Consider the following 14,698-nt stretch of genomic DNA (forward strand, 5'->3'; position numbering starts at 1 on the left):
TTTGCTTCATGGTCAGCCTGTATTCAAGAACCATGGGAGGCAATGGAGAATGATCCTGATGAACCAACAAACATGTTGAACTCTGAAGTGACGTAGATACAAAACATGTTTGAAATTGTCCTGTACGTGTTCATGGTGTCTTTTAACAGTGTAACATTTCAAGACGTCCGTGGTCCAACATTTTTCTGTTAAATTGTATTTATATGTCTGCTCTAATACAAGCAACAAGCACAGACCTGGCACCACCGATGGACATTTTTTTCATATCACTGTATAACAGTTATCCGAACATGTGAAATCAAATCATTACTTTATTCCCTTCTTCACGGTAAGTAGCAATAAAATCCAAGCAGCAAAGTAATAGAGAGACAGATTGGGCTGTCGTGTTGTTAGGGATGCTCAGATTTAAGATCTTTATTAAATCTCCATTTTATCATTCAGCATTGTGTAATGGGAACAATGACAGGATGTTTGCATGTACTGTATAAGCCCGGTGTTACGGGGCTCCCTTGTTTACACAAACACTGTCTGTATTCCATTTTATACATCACTTTTTTCTACTATTTAATTATTTTTTTAGTCTAAAGACACAAGCTGTGTTTTCTTCATTTGCACTGAAATAAAACTCCCCTTTTTCTATCTCATGGTTGTTTGCAGAACGTTGCCTGATTTCTCTGATTACCTTTTTAACAGCCAATCAGGATGCAGCCTCTAGTGGTTATGTTGCACCCCTGATGTACAATGGCCATAGCCCTTATCCTATTGTCTGTGGGTTCCAATCCAACCTGTGGCCTTTTTTACATGTTATTCCCCCACTATCTTCTCGATGCATTTCCTGTCTCTATTCAGCTGTCCCATTTGATAAAGGCAAAAAGGCCCAAACATATAACTTAAAAAAGCAAACGCTGAAGGTCAAATCCTATGTACCCCAAAGTAAACAAACACATTTTATATTAAATTTTCTTTCTTTATTTACTTTTTTTAAATTTGGTAACAGGCTGTTAATGTGTTTCTGCAGTAGAAAGAAATAATTGGGGTCCGGGAGGCAGACGCACTAGGTACTTTTAAGAATAGACTTAAAACTTTTCTTTTTGATAAATCTTATAGTTAGGGCTGGCCTAGGACCAGCTCATAGTTATGCTGCTATAGGCCTAGACTACCGGGGGAACTGGCACCAGGATCTCTTATCTCTCTCTCCCTCTTTCTCTCCCAGCTTTCATATCAAAGGACGTTTTTTCTTGCCACGCTATGACGGATTAAGCTGAGCTCTTGTAATATAGCCATAAGTAAGGTCCTTTACGTAAACATAATGATGAGCATGGTCTTGTTACCTGCTCTTTCGTTAATGTTAACAGACAAACAGTAAGGTCCTTTACCTGCTTTTGTAAAGTGTCTCGAGATAACACCTGTTATGAATTGACGCTATATAAATAAAGATTGATTGATTGATTGAATTGAAATAGGTGTTAATGGACATTCATTGGCTTTCTGAGCCAGCCTAAAGTCGACTTTCAGTGTATAGCCATTTTTAACACTTTGTTCAAAACCAGAGGTTGCCACTTGATACACAGAGAGAATTATAGTCACATTTGCTCATGCCCCAATGATAGACAAGGTAAGCTTTAAAATGTATGCCCTCCTTCAGTCAGTGATTTTTGGCTAACTGTCCCTCCTGTGTTCTGCAGCTACAGCTTTGTTTCTGTTAGATTCATTTATGTGTTACTTGTTTGCATTGTGTAGAAATACAGTCTGCCTTTTGTTTGTAAGTCATGCAACAATTCTGCTGATAGCCTTGTGTTCGTGAATGGCCATGTGCTGAAAATGTCACTCAGTTTATGGTAAGTTCATGACTGCCCCTCGACCATTCATCTTCAAGCATACATTCACACCTAACCTCTTCCTCCACCTTTGCGCTCACATTCTGCACCCCTCCCTCCCTTCCCACCTTTTTCTCCTTCTCCCTCTCTATCGCTTTATTTCTCTCAGTCCCTCTCTCTCTCTCTCACACACACATTGAGTGGCTTCGTCGTGTCTGGGTGCTACAGCGGAATTCAAAGAAGTTTTATCAAAATGATAGCAGGAAGATTAGCAACAGAATAAATTCAAATATCATGAATACAAATCATCTGTTGGTGATGTGTTCCTTGCTTGTGATTGCCTTTGAAAGCAACAGCTCTTACATCTTCTTCTGGAAATGTTAACCAATTTAAATAAAGAAAACACTCTTAAAGGCTGTAAGATTGTCTCACAAAGTTGCTGGGAAAGCAGAGACAGAGAGATGGTTGTTCTTGCAGAACTTTAGTAATGCCCAAGTGTTTGAGTACTAAATTATGTCATCTTTGTAACACAAATTTTGCATTTGACAAAACGCTGCCTTCATATACAACCATATGCTATCACCTTTTCGATTACTGTGTTACTTTTAGTAAATAGAAACATATATTTACTTAACCCAGAGCATATATTTCTTTCTTTTTTCTTTTTTTTTTTTGCACTTCCAACCTAAAATATTCGGTTACAATGAATTATTTAACGATGATAATGTGGTAAGCTGGCTATGCTTGTATTCTGAATTTCTAGTTTATATACAAGAAAATATGGAAGAGGCTCCTTTCACTAATTATCACTAAATTGATTTTAATTAGCATAACTACTGAAGCATCAGCTGGCATTTGACCACCGAGCTGATAAACCCCCAGCATATTTTAATTCAGTCCTGTGCTGAGTACTCCGCTCATATTATCCCATCACTCTGTTGCTTTTCATGACCATTGTTTTTCCCTTTTTCTTGCATTCCAAAACATTTTACTGTTGAAAATACTTAGGACATTTTTTAACAGTACCATGTTTCCCCCGCTTTATACATGAGATAAAAAACAAAACAAAACAAGTGAAATAATGACACGAAGGTCAAAATGGGGCGATTAATTTTACGGGCATACAAATAATCAATTGCCAAAGCAATGGACAACCAAAGATCAACCAATTACCAGAGATCTGTCATGAGAAGCAAAAGAAAAGTAACAGTGCAAGTCAATGTACAGTCACAAATGCATAGCCTGAAGACACATAACAAGCGAAACATACTTACATCAAACTCCCCACGCAAGCACACAAACACACACAGACACACACACAACCACACGCACACACAACCACACATTCACAGTGCACAGGGGTCAAACCACAGAGCACATATGAGAAGATAATGAGAAGCGATAATCGCAAGTCCATTCAGACTTGCACATGATTATAAAGCAAAAGTACAGTTGCCACCCATAACTTAGTCCACAGAAAGCAATCCTGAAAAGAATGACATGTACTGCAATTAAGATTAAAAAAAATATATAAAAATAATCTTATACACTGCTGCACAGAGATCATACAACACATGTGCTTTAATAATCAACTGCAACCAAAAGGTTAGAACGCAACACCGACCACCAAGAGCCCTCACAGCAACCAAGTGCTGGGCCAGAGAAGGCCATCAGAGAGGCATGCAGCCAGCCCCCTACCAAGGCGCCCCCCACCAAGACGCCCCCCACCAAGATGCCCCGATAATCACAACCATAGGCAGGGCAGGCAAGGCTGGAGTTATACCAATTATTTACCATTTGGACATTTCTGTCCATTTGGCTGTCACTCTAATCTGAAAAAAGACGCTTAATGGAAATCTAGGTTTCGTCATCCTTTACTTGAATTATCCTCACCTAGGGAATGATAATAACTTTTAATTAGTTTGACTCCCAAGGCTGTGGGTTGGTCATTTGCATTTGTGTCTGAAAAACCTCAAGAAGCTCTGCCTGGCCAATAAATGTCAAAATCCATTTAAAAAATCTGAATAGGACAACCTACAGTCATTACTGGATGGTATTCAAGGCTTTTCCGACTTCAAAGCCTATAGAGTTCATTTCTCCGTCTGCAGTCATCGTCTCTAAACTGCAGAGAGGAAATGTGAAATCATGTCACATTTAGTTTGCAGTGATAGTCAGTGGGTAACATCTAAATTACATTTACTCTACCTAAGCTGTAAAAAAATATGATTTGAACTGTTATTTCCTTGTTGTTTTAAGAAACAATGAAGGAAACGTCTTTATAAACTATGGAGAATAACATTGTAAGAGCCAATTTAATATGAGTGTATTATGTATTGTATTTGAATGGTTTTGGTTTATATGTACATTTACATACTTAATTTCAACACTAGGTGGTGATAATTGATAGTGTGGGGTAATTGGTTAGGTGGTTTGGTTAATGAGGACATATTATAGAAATAGAAGAGAGGACTTTTCCACCTTTTCAAACAGTCCCCTGTGCTCTAAATGAAACATCTGTGCTGTGCTTTGGTCAAATTCTATTGTGAATCAGGCACAGTTTTGTATAAACCATCTCTCTTCGAATGCTCCGTTTTGGCGTGTGTCTGTGTGTGTGTGACTAAACAAATGCAATAAGCCCCCGCTTTAGTGTTTGCAGTCGACATCATTCCGCTAGTAAGTAAAAAGGCAGACCTGCGCAAAAAAAGTTATAGGCTGGGGGTGGAGCTACCAGGGAGGGGAGGGTAACTTTTTTTTTTTTTTTTTTACCGGAATCTCACTGTGATGTCACAAGGAGAGCAAATTTGAAACAAAGCATTCTTTTATTTGTGTTGTAAGACTAAGGCCCCGTGTCCACCTGGCAATTTTTCTCGGCGCCAGCGTCTTTTTACTGGTGTTTTCAATGGGTAGAGGGCATTTTCAGCAGATACTGGCCACCTTGATGAAAAGTGCAGCACCCAGCGTCTTTTCAACAAGCGCTCTGCCATTTTTGTGCGGCCACTTTGAGCGGCTCAAGTTAAAAATCTTTGAACTTTTCCAAAAAGCGCTGCTGACGTCACCAGCGCTTTTTTCAACATCACAAAGTTGAAAGGCCGGTACTCATCAACTTGGCAACCAAAAACAGAGAGGTTGGTCTTGGCTGTTTCAGTTTCACATTTATTTAATTTTAGTTAGCCTGAAATATGATTGGAACCGGGTTCAACCAGTAGCAACTCCCGGACAATGCAGTGATATTCGCCGTATTATATGTATCGTGTTGTACCCACAGACTCCTCGCTCCCTGTCAGATCGGAGTCGTGATAGAGGGGCCATCATTATAAAGCTCATCATCCAGTAGAAGGGCAAGAATATTCTGATTAATGCTCATAGTAAAGGAAACAAGCAATCTTAAATATAATAAAAAATGCTGTAAAAAGTAACAGAGCCTTGTTGTTCATGCAGTGGCTGTTGTCAACAAACTGTTGTCATAGAGACAGGGCAGACGTGCAGCTCTTTTTCTCTCAGCACACAAAACGCTCATGCGAGCGCTACCAAGTGTCTAGTCTTCTAAGCTCTAAGATTTAGTTTACGCTATTGGTTGCATTCACACAGCAATCACACAGCGATGACAGAGAAGGCTTTGTAAAGAACACATCAGTGCAAATCCAGAAAATAGGTAACACTAGTACTATAGGACATGCATATAAAAAAAGTGTAATCTGTATTTCTGCATGATGATTTCCATTGCATTCAGCAAAGCCGACAATGTGCAGGTTTTGTGCTGCGTCTAAACAAATCTGATCTCAATATGTGGGGTTTACAATTCTGCTTGCAACTGATAAAATAGTTGAGCAGCCAAGATTAATGTTGTGAAGTACAGACCAGGCTGTGGATCTGTACTGGATCTGGTCAGCTAAAGATTTGCTGGTTACCTCTGCTTCTAACTTATTGTCTGTTGAGGATTTTATTTTATTTTTTTAAATCAACCCTGTCTCTTCACGAGGCTTATTTACTGAACAGTGCCACAGAAAGCTGTTAAAAAGTGGTGCCACCCGCCTGGTCCACGACGTTAGATAAAAAGACACTTTGCACAATGTAACGGCTGCTTGCAATACACAATGACGGGCTCACATTTTAGGGTCCTGTGCGATACATGATGGTGGCGACTGAATGTGGTAATGTCATTTTATACTGGTATGGTCACACTGATATTGGACTGCTTTTTAGATTTAAAAAAAAAATGGTATGAAAAGTGCATCTAATACAACGGACTGTATGGTAACTAGTCCCATTAATACACATTCACATTGGCGCAGAATATGCCACCAGAAGCAATTTGGTGGAAGACAATGGAACATATGACATGTATGGAGCTGGAATCAAACCGCCAACCCTCTGACTGAAAGACAACCAACTGTGCTACTGAGCCACAGCTGCTATAAAATAGCATTTCATAAGTGTTCTCTGACGAGGTGCATGCGTCCCCTCATCTGCGGCCTTTTATATATCTATAGCACATCAACATTAACGATATCATCATGCTCAGGCTGCAAAATCTGTGCAGTTAAATTTATTTTTGGTTCTGACTCGAGGGCTCTGTGTTGTGATGCTGTTTCACTGCTGTTATAATGTTGACATTGAATGCACAATAAATTTTAATTTCCGTGACGCTTAATGTTGGTTCATTTTCACAGCATACTTTCGTTTTTCTACTTAAAAAGGGTAAATTTTTATTACTTTTCTGGGTATGATACTGGAGCCCTCTCTCTGATATGGATAGTCTGGTGTACCAGATTTCCCCTCCTTGCCCTAAGCAATAAGTGATGAGGCTACATGAAGTGGGTGTGCTTCAGGCTTGACAGCATCGCAGCTATTTTATGGTCCAGATCTTGAGCAGGAGAGAATGAGATGCCATACAGAACATCCAGCCTGCGGGCAACACATTCCCGGGAAGCTATAGTCACGTCACTCGACTTGCTTGGAGCGCTGCAGCTCATAATAGAGCTTCCACCTCCACACGGACTATAAATGCCACTGCTGCAGCTCTGCTCCCCTCTGCAGCTCACATGAATGAAGTTGTCAAGTAAATGAATGAGCGAGGCAGAGCCTGCTGGGGTGACGTTGAGTGTTCTCCATCTTAAACATCTCTGTTCAGTCAATCACTTTCTATTTGCATCCGAATTAACCGATCCAGGCCAGTCAGTAAATTAGGGATCCTATTGCTGCATGACAGTCTGTGTGGAGGGCATTTAAACTTTTATTTTTGTCTCTGTTACACACAGAAAAAGGCAATTTAAAACTAGAACTTTGAATTCAATTGCTGACAATCACTCATACTTAAAAGGCATAATGTGGTAGAATGTACCTGTAAAATGAAAAAAATAAATGTTCTCAGTTTTGACCCAGTATTCCCATGTCAAAGTTTGATTAATTGACCAAATATATTTTCAAATTTTCAAACAACATTTTATGCGTATTTTGTCTTTGTGTAAAATGTATCATGCATGATATATTCTGCAGTGCGTTAACTAATTTTTTGACTAATTAAAAAGCTTTGTCGAAGCTAATGAGCCAATCAAATTCATCCCAATGTTACAGTTTGCCCAAACTTCTGTCTTATGATTGGTTCAAGCCTGTTTCAGTTGGGAATACCTCACGACACAGCAGTTGGAAAGACTTAATGCAGCAGATATTAAATATCCTCTCACTGAATGTCGTTGAGTGATGACTTCCTAAAAAGGGAGCGAAGTCAAATTCCCTCTGGGTTTATTGTTCTTAGATCTGTGTTCACACTGACAAAAGGCGCTTCACTCAATTTGGTTATATTTTACTCAAAGCATTCCGCTGGTGTTTTTTTTTATTTTTTTTTAAACAGACTCCTTTCTCTCCAGTCTAGCCCTGCCACCAGGACGGGAAAGAAAGACGACAAGACTCACTCAAATGTGCTGTATTGAACCAAAGAACAGACAACTTTAGGCTGCATGGAGATTAACCATGCACCTAAAATATTGACAATAACAATAATAATAATAATAGAGTGAGGGGTGGCAGAGTAGATGAGGTGGGAGCTTTGTTTAGTTCTGAGAGACTGGTGCTAAAGTGTGACATTTACTGCATCAAAAGTTGCACATTGAACTTTTTAGATACCTTTTCTACACTTAACAGCATCACATCCATCAAAAACAATACAATGAATTTTATTTTAGATACTCAAACTACCATTTCAGACAAACCTGACTCAACATTACAATGAAAATGTGCAGGCTGCAGAGACTTAAACTTCTCACTGCAGCAGTGCTACTTTTGTTCAAACCATTGCCATTTCTCTCTCTCAGCTTTGTCTTTTTCGTCTCTCTTTAGGCTTGTCTTTCACAACTGCAAAATACACCAACAAGTGATGGGGGAAAAAAGCCCAATTTTCTACCTGGGGGGAAAATGAAGGTTATCTTTCATGCCAAAAAATATCATGAAAATGTGAATGTGTAAATATACAGAAAACGTAAGTCAACATTTGACAGCAGCAATGTAGGTGACAGCTGCTGCTTACACTTAAAGAAGCAAACACCTGTTTGTCTTTGTATTAAGTTGTGTATGTCCCTCAATGCTTAAGTCTACATGGAAAGCACGTGTGTTCTGTTTTTTTAGCATAAATAATTATATCAAGTAGTTTGTTATGTATGTATGTTTTTTGGGTGTGTGTTACCAGTAAGCGTGTTAGGGGTTGTGTGTGTCTGTGCACTACATTATGTGCCTTTACCACTTAAGAGACAGTGAGGGTCTCCAGTGTTTTCCACCCTTGTTTTGGGGGTCACGTGCTTAAAAGTTTGGGAAGTCTATGCATAATGCAGCTGAATTAAAAAGAACAATGTTAGCTGACCTTCAAGTAAAAGAGTACACATTAAGAGGTAAACAAAGGCCACAAGAGGAAACAAAATACACCTTGTCTACATGATGATGATGTCTTACTAAAGTAATGGTATCCATGCAGGCCTCATTGGGTGGTTTTATCACATACCACAGGAGAAGCTGGAGGGCAGTAAGTGACACTTCTGCTTTAAATCCTTTAAAGTAGCCACTGGGCAAATTGCTTACGCTCTAATGACTCCACTGGAGCAGAGTGGACATTCTCATGATGTTACCAAGTGTGGAAAAACACATTTACTCACTTACTTTACACACTGTTTAACACTATATCTCGAAGTATGGTTCAGCAGAATCGGGAGAAACACAAGAATGCTACAGCAGCAAAACAAAAGAAAATGTTTTGCAGTAATCAAACCCAGATCATGCAAGATTAGTAAGGCTAACCACAAGTGAAAGACATTTGGGCATTATCAGCATTTCACTGAATACTCCCAGTTATTAATGTATGCAGAGGTACTCTCATTACAAGAATGCCAGAAAAAAAAGGTTTCCAGTCAATACAAGCGAGGGAGAGAGAGAGAGAGAGAGAGAGAGAGAGAGAGAGAGAGAAAATATGAATATGTATGAGCATAATAGAATGCAGAATAAAAACAAGACGCACATCATTTGTGGCAAAAAAAATAAATAAATAAAGGAAATTGGAGCTTGTGTTTTAAGGAGTTGCTTAAGAATGCACATAAGAATGCTTAAACTTTTATGATTCAAGTTGCTTGAATCATGCAGAGATGTTCCTTTGATTGAGCGTGTCATTGTTTGAGGCGTTTTAACTGGAAAGGGAGCATAAGTACAAAACCAAGCTGGCAGAAATAGATGGAGAGGTTCAACAGGGGTCTGTAGAGGAGGCACTGCAGGGTCTGAATACCAGGAAAGGTAGAACTCAAATATAACAAAAATAAAGTGCCAGATCCCATTTTCTTTGCAAAGCAGCGAAACACCTTCTGAGCCAGCATCATTAAGACTGACCCCGACCAACACAAGCAATGTTAATGCACCATTCAGTGTGGAGGAACCGAAGCCCCATCATCTTTAAGAGACACCCAAAGAAGCTCCTGGCCTCCATTGGCTGCAGTGGAGTTTTTACCCAAGGGCAAGGGATAAGAATAAACAAACCTTGTTCCAAAAAACAGCTAATATAAAAGCCATTAAAGATTTCAGGCCTGTTGCACTCTTCTCCATCATCTGCCAGTGTGTGGAGAAGGTGCACGCTGTGGGGCTAGTCATTATGGGGGACGAAAATGTGGACTCAGTCCAGTTTGTCCATTGGGCAAAAATGGATGTGCAGGACCTGGCAAAACTCTTCAGAATACAAGAGTAAAGCATCATGACAGAATTGACCTTTCATATGCTTTTGACCCAGTGCACCTGTAGGTCAGGTCAACACACCTCTGCTTTCACAGATTATTGATTTTTTTAAAGGGCTGACCCCAGTGTGTCAAAAGCATAAACTGTATATGAACAGATGGACAATGCACCTCATGCTCCTCCAGTTGACTAGCGCTGACATATTGCACATTTGAAGCCAGTGTGTGAAGTAGAGATCGATTTGTTCCTCCTTTTATGCAACCCTTTCAATTAGGATAATATATAACAAAGGCTGTCCTTCTTCCTTCTGCCATTCATGTTTACAGACATAGCAGCAACAATTTCAAAACACTATATTATCATAAAGCCAGTAGAACAGCACATTGCAATCAGTTACCTTGGCAACGTGTGAATGCAAAGTGGAATAACTTCCATTAAAAGTTTGTGCTGAGGAAATGACAGGGACAAACCTGCCCATGAAACGCTGCAGTCTGCAACACCTTCACGGTGTAATTTACACTTTAGTTGAGAGCCACAGGCCAGATGTGCATGAAATGGATCACGGTGATGCTCTGGACAGTGAGCTAAACAGTTATCTCTGCTGCTCTGCACCGTGATCCCGCTTGATGACTTCCAGATGGTCATCCTCCATCTTTAAGACTCTCTTTGTCCACAAGGGAAGCAGGGTAATGAGGTCATTGTCATTGGCGTTGATGAAATGTCACCTAACAGCAGGGCAACACAACGGGAGGATCTCAGAGAGGAAGTCGACTGGAAGGGTTTTGTGGTAAAAAGCTGAACATTTCCCTCAATGATTATACATGTGCGATGAATCACTCACACACGGAGCGCACACATTTCTCTTTGTGTAGAATTAAGTTCAGTGTAATTGGATCTCAAGAGGGCATGGAGAGAAGAGGATGAAAATGTGAATGTGTTTTCAGCCACAGCCTTGTTTTCTGCATGTGATTGCATGTCTAAGTAATTGTGCTGGAGCACTTGCAGATGTGTGGATAGGAAGCACTTGACTCGGGATTTGAGCTCTTGGAGAAAAAACAATAATTAAGACTGAACAAACAGTGGTGAAAGCAGCTGTGGGAGAGGCTCTATTGTTATGTGGCTGGTCATGGGCCGGGAGAGGTTTCCAATTGGCACCGTATCAGAGGACGGTCGCGCCTGGAGGCTCATGCTCCACCATCCAACCTCCCCCCCCTGAATCCCAGCACTCACTGAGACCTAGCCAAGATCTTAATCACAGCGGGCTCAGACAATCAATAGCGAAGTGGCCCTAAGGTGTTAGACATCCCCGAGAGAGAGTGACCATTACTTTCTAATAAAGAGATTGATGCCTTGATGACAACGATTCTTTCTCCATCATCCGCAGCAATGACTTCCTGACCTCTAAACTCTCACCTGGCAAAACAGGAAAACCATCCCACTCTATATAATGTCTGAATGGAAAGGAGGCCACATATCTGAAAGCAGCATATGCATGTAAACAACTTCATCTGGCCACCAACAGAGCCACACAGCTGAAACCTAACTATAATTTAGGTTCCAAATTATCTAGTAAATTGGTCATTTTGGTTTATTTTAGAAACCAGATAATTATATCTCTTAATGGTTTTCTTACACAATTCTATAAGACTAATTTCCATTTGTGCAAACAAAACTATCCTTTTAAACCGATAAACACCATCGACCAATGAGGCTTGCTGTTTGAAGTTGTTTTATTCAACCTGAATTGAAAAACTACATCATGTCAACGTTCTGTTGCATATAAGCGCAGGTCACACCAACCCGTTCACACCCTGATGTAAAGTGTACATCAGAAGTCACTAATCGCATTCATGCGCAGCTGCATGACGAAGCAGCTCGTGCAATTCAGGGTCAAGTGTCTTGCCCAAGGACACATCGAACATGTTGCTGCAGCAGCTAGGGATCGACAACCCAACCCTCTGGTTGAATGATGAGCGACATGATATTATGCACAGGACAAGAGGGTCTAAAGAGGCAAGATATGATGTAAAAAAGTGTGCAGATATCTCAGATGAAGGAACAGCAATAATGACTATTGAACATAGCTAATGGCTGAACAACAAAAGAGTGGAGAATATCGTACCTACAATTGAACAGAAAACAAAGCCCCAACCCCAAACAAAAGCCTGTTTTGTTTCATTTTGCGCACAGAGATCTCATGGGTCACAGGATATAAACATCACCCCCTAACACTCGCTAGATGCAATTTTTCTTTATTATTTCCTACTTACTAGAGGATTGACAGGAAACATTTTTGGTCTGAAACATGTGGTTGTTTGTGTTCACACATGCAGCTCAGTCTGAACATTTTGGGAAATATATACTGTAGGTGTATTGGTCATGTGTCAAAGCACTAATTGAGGGACAGATTGAATGTATCCTGTTTAGATGTTTGATTCCTGAGTCTGACTCACACATACTGTAGAGTTGACAGCAACACTCAACCGGTGGAGCAATGCATGCTGTGTAGATGAGCCTGTCAAGCGTCGATCAGATATGATCACCAGAGAGAAATGGTCCTACAACGTATCTGATTCTTAAACTAGATTTACTCATTGATGGTTTAATTCTAATCGGATACTCTGTTGGCATTAGACTCTAATTCCCAGAGTTCAAAGCAATGTAAGTTATTACAACATAGAACAGAAGAAATCACTTTAAATGGGTGTCTTAATAAACAGGAGAGCAGCTTGGTAGTAATTAAAGTGTGGACTTGCTTGTTTGTTTGTCTCATGCATTTTTTCACGAGGACACGCACACAGTTTTTCTACCCTTGTGCAGGCACTCTAACAAACACATGCATTTCATCAGGGTTTTTTTTTTCAGTAAGGCTTTATAAAAGTGTCAGCTTACAGCAGAGAGCTTCACATATCTAATTATTATGTGCTTTTCTTCTTCTTTTTTTGACTAAATCCAGCTTGTGCGAGTGCTCCTATAGGAAGGGAAGGAGAAGCTTAACCATGATTTATAATGCATTAACCAAAGAAATATGCAAAGCCTCATGGCAACACAAATGTTTCACTTTTTTTGGACAGGGGCTGGCTTTTCATGAATATTCAAGAGGAAAAACTTATTTTGTGAAAAATACTCTGGCTACTTTCTTTTATACAAAATGTTCTTCAAAGTCAGATTCTAATTTATACCCAACTGGGTTTATTTTGAAGGTACGTTTGTATACATTTGCCACTCTGCCTATATATTATTTATTATAGTGTAATAGTCGTGGGTTCTTCTGTAGAGGAGTCCTATTTGTTATTAGACAGACTAACTCATCAAGTTCAAACTACTGCTTGTTTTTGCACCACTTTAAGTGATTAATACTGCTGTCCCAGCACTGTGTGTGTGTTTTGACCTTGACCACAGATCTTATAACACAGTGTGCTATTAATGCCTTCCTCTCACATGATATATTCGATTGTTTATCTTCTGCTGTAATTAACAGCAGACTGGGCTGGCGTCCCTTGAACCTGCTGTCCAGTTACAATAGAAGTTATGAGCTCTCAAAGTACACAAGCCATCCACACAAAAAACAGACAGATGAAAAAGAGACATCCATCCGAAACTGTGTGTAGGTGGCCACGGTAAAACTAGCCTTAAAGGCTTACTATGCATGAGGCACGCAGGAGGTTACAGGATGCATTTTGGCTTTACTTTTATACATGGCATTGCCCATATGTGTGATACAGTCAGTGCTCTGTTCTCTGAAAATTAGAAGAGAAAAAAAGACTAAATGTTGTGCATAAACGGTGGTGATGGGATGGTGGCGGCGAGAGTTTTGAACTTTAATTATCCATGGATGTTTTTTGTTACTTAAATAATAGTTAGCACCTATTGTAAACAATTCATACCCTTCTTAGTTAACTAATTATAATTCCCCTGTCCTGCATGCATATTTATCAGTAACACATTATTTTCATCACAGCCCTTCAGATACTCTTGAAAGAATGCTACCTCATTCATGTAACAGCAATGTCATCTCTTTTCCATCTGTCACTAACTGCTGAGATATGCTCTGCACAGCTTGCTATCTGTCGCATTTGACTCCGTTGTTAAAGGTGGATGCAAGCGCTGTAAAAAATAAGTGGCAGCTTGCGGGCTGCAGCACCTGCACACCTCTAGGTCAAGGTCATGAAATCATTTCTGCCTGGCTTGCGGCTTGGCTCAGCGTTGAGAGTCATCTCCTCTGCTCCAGCTTTAACTGTTGCAAAGATATTTTTGGTAGACTGGTGACAAATGGGTGGGGGGGAGAGACATGCATCTAAACAGCAGTGACAAACTCTACAAACCTCTGTGAACACTGGCTGAATAGGAAAGCAGGCTCCATGTGACAAACTGGGAACAAGATGACGCTAGGCACACAACACACAAGAACATACAAATACACAAAGAGAAACCAGACACAACAAGTCCTGGACACTTCTCGGTTACCCATCAGTTGTTCCCTCCCACCTAAAGACTGCTGTGTTACCTGCATCTCATGCCATGGTAGAGGGGCCATTGAGATTAAACGCCTACCTCAGACTGCCTGTTAGTTGATGAGGCCTGTCAGGCTGCAGGAGAGGAGGGGGCTCTGCTGAAATAGACACAAGTGTGCCAGAAAGATTCGCTGCCAGGGAATAACAGTACATGCTGTGATGCAA

The sequence above is a fragment of the Symphodus melops genome (genome assembly GCF_947650265.1).
Source record: "Symphodus melops genome assembly, chromosome: 11".
Classification (NCBI taxonomy): domain Eukaryota; kingdom Metazoa; phylum Chordata; class Actinopteri; order Labriformes; family Labridae; genus Symphodus; species Symphodus melops.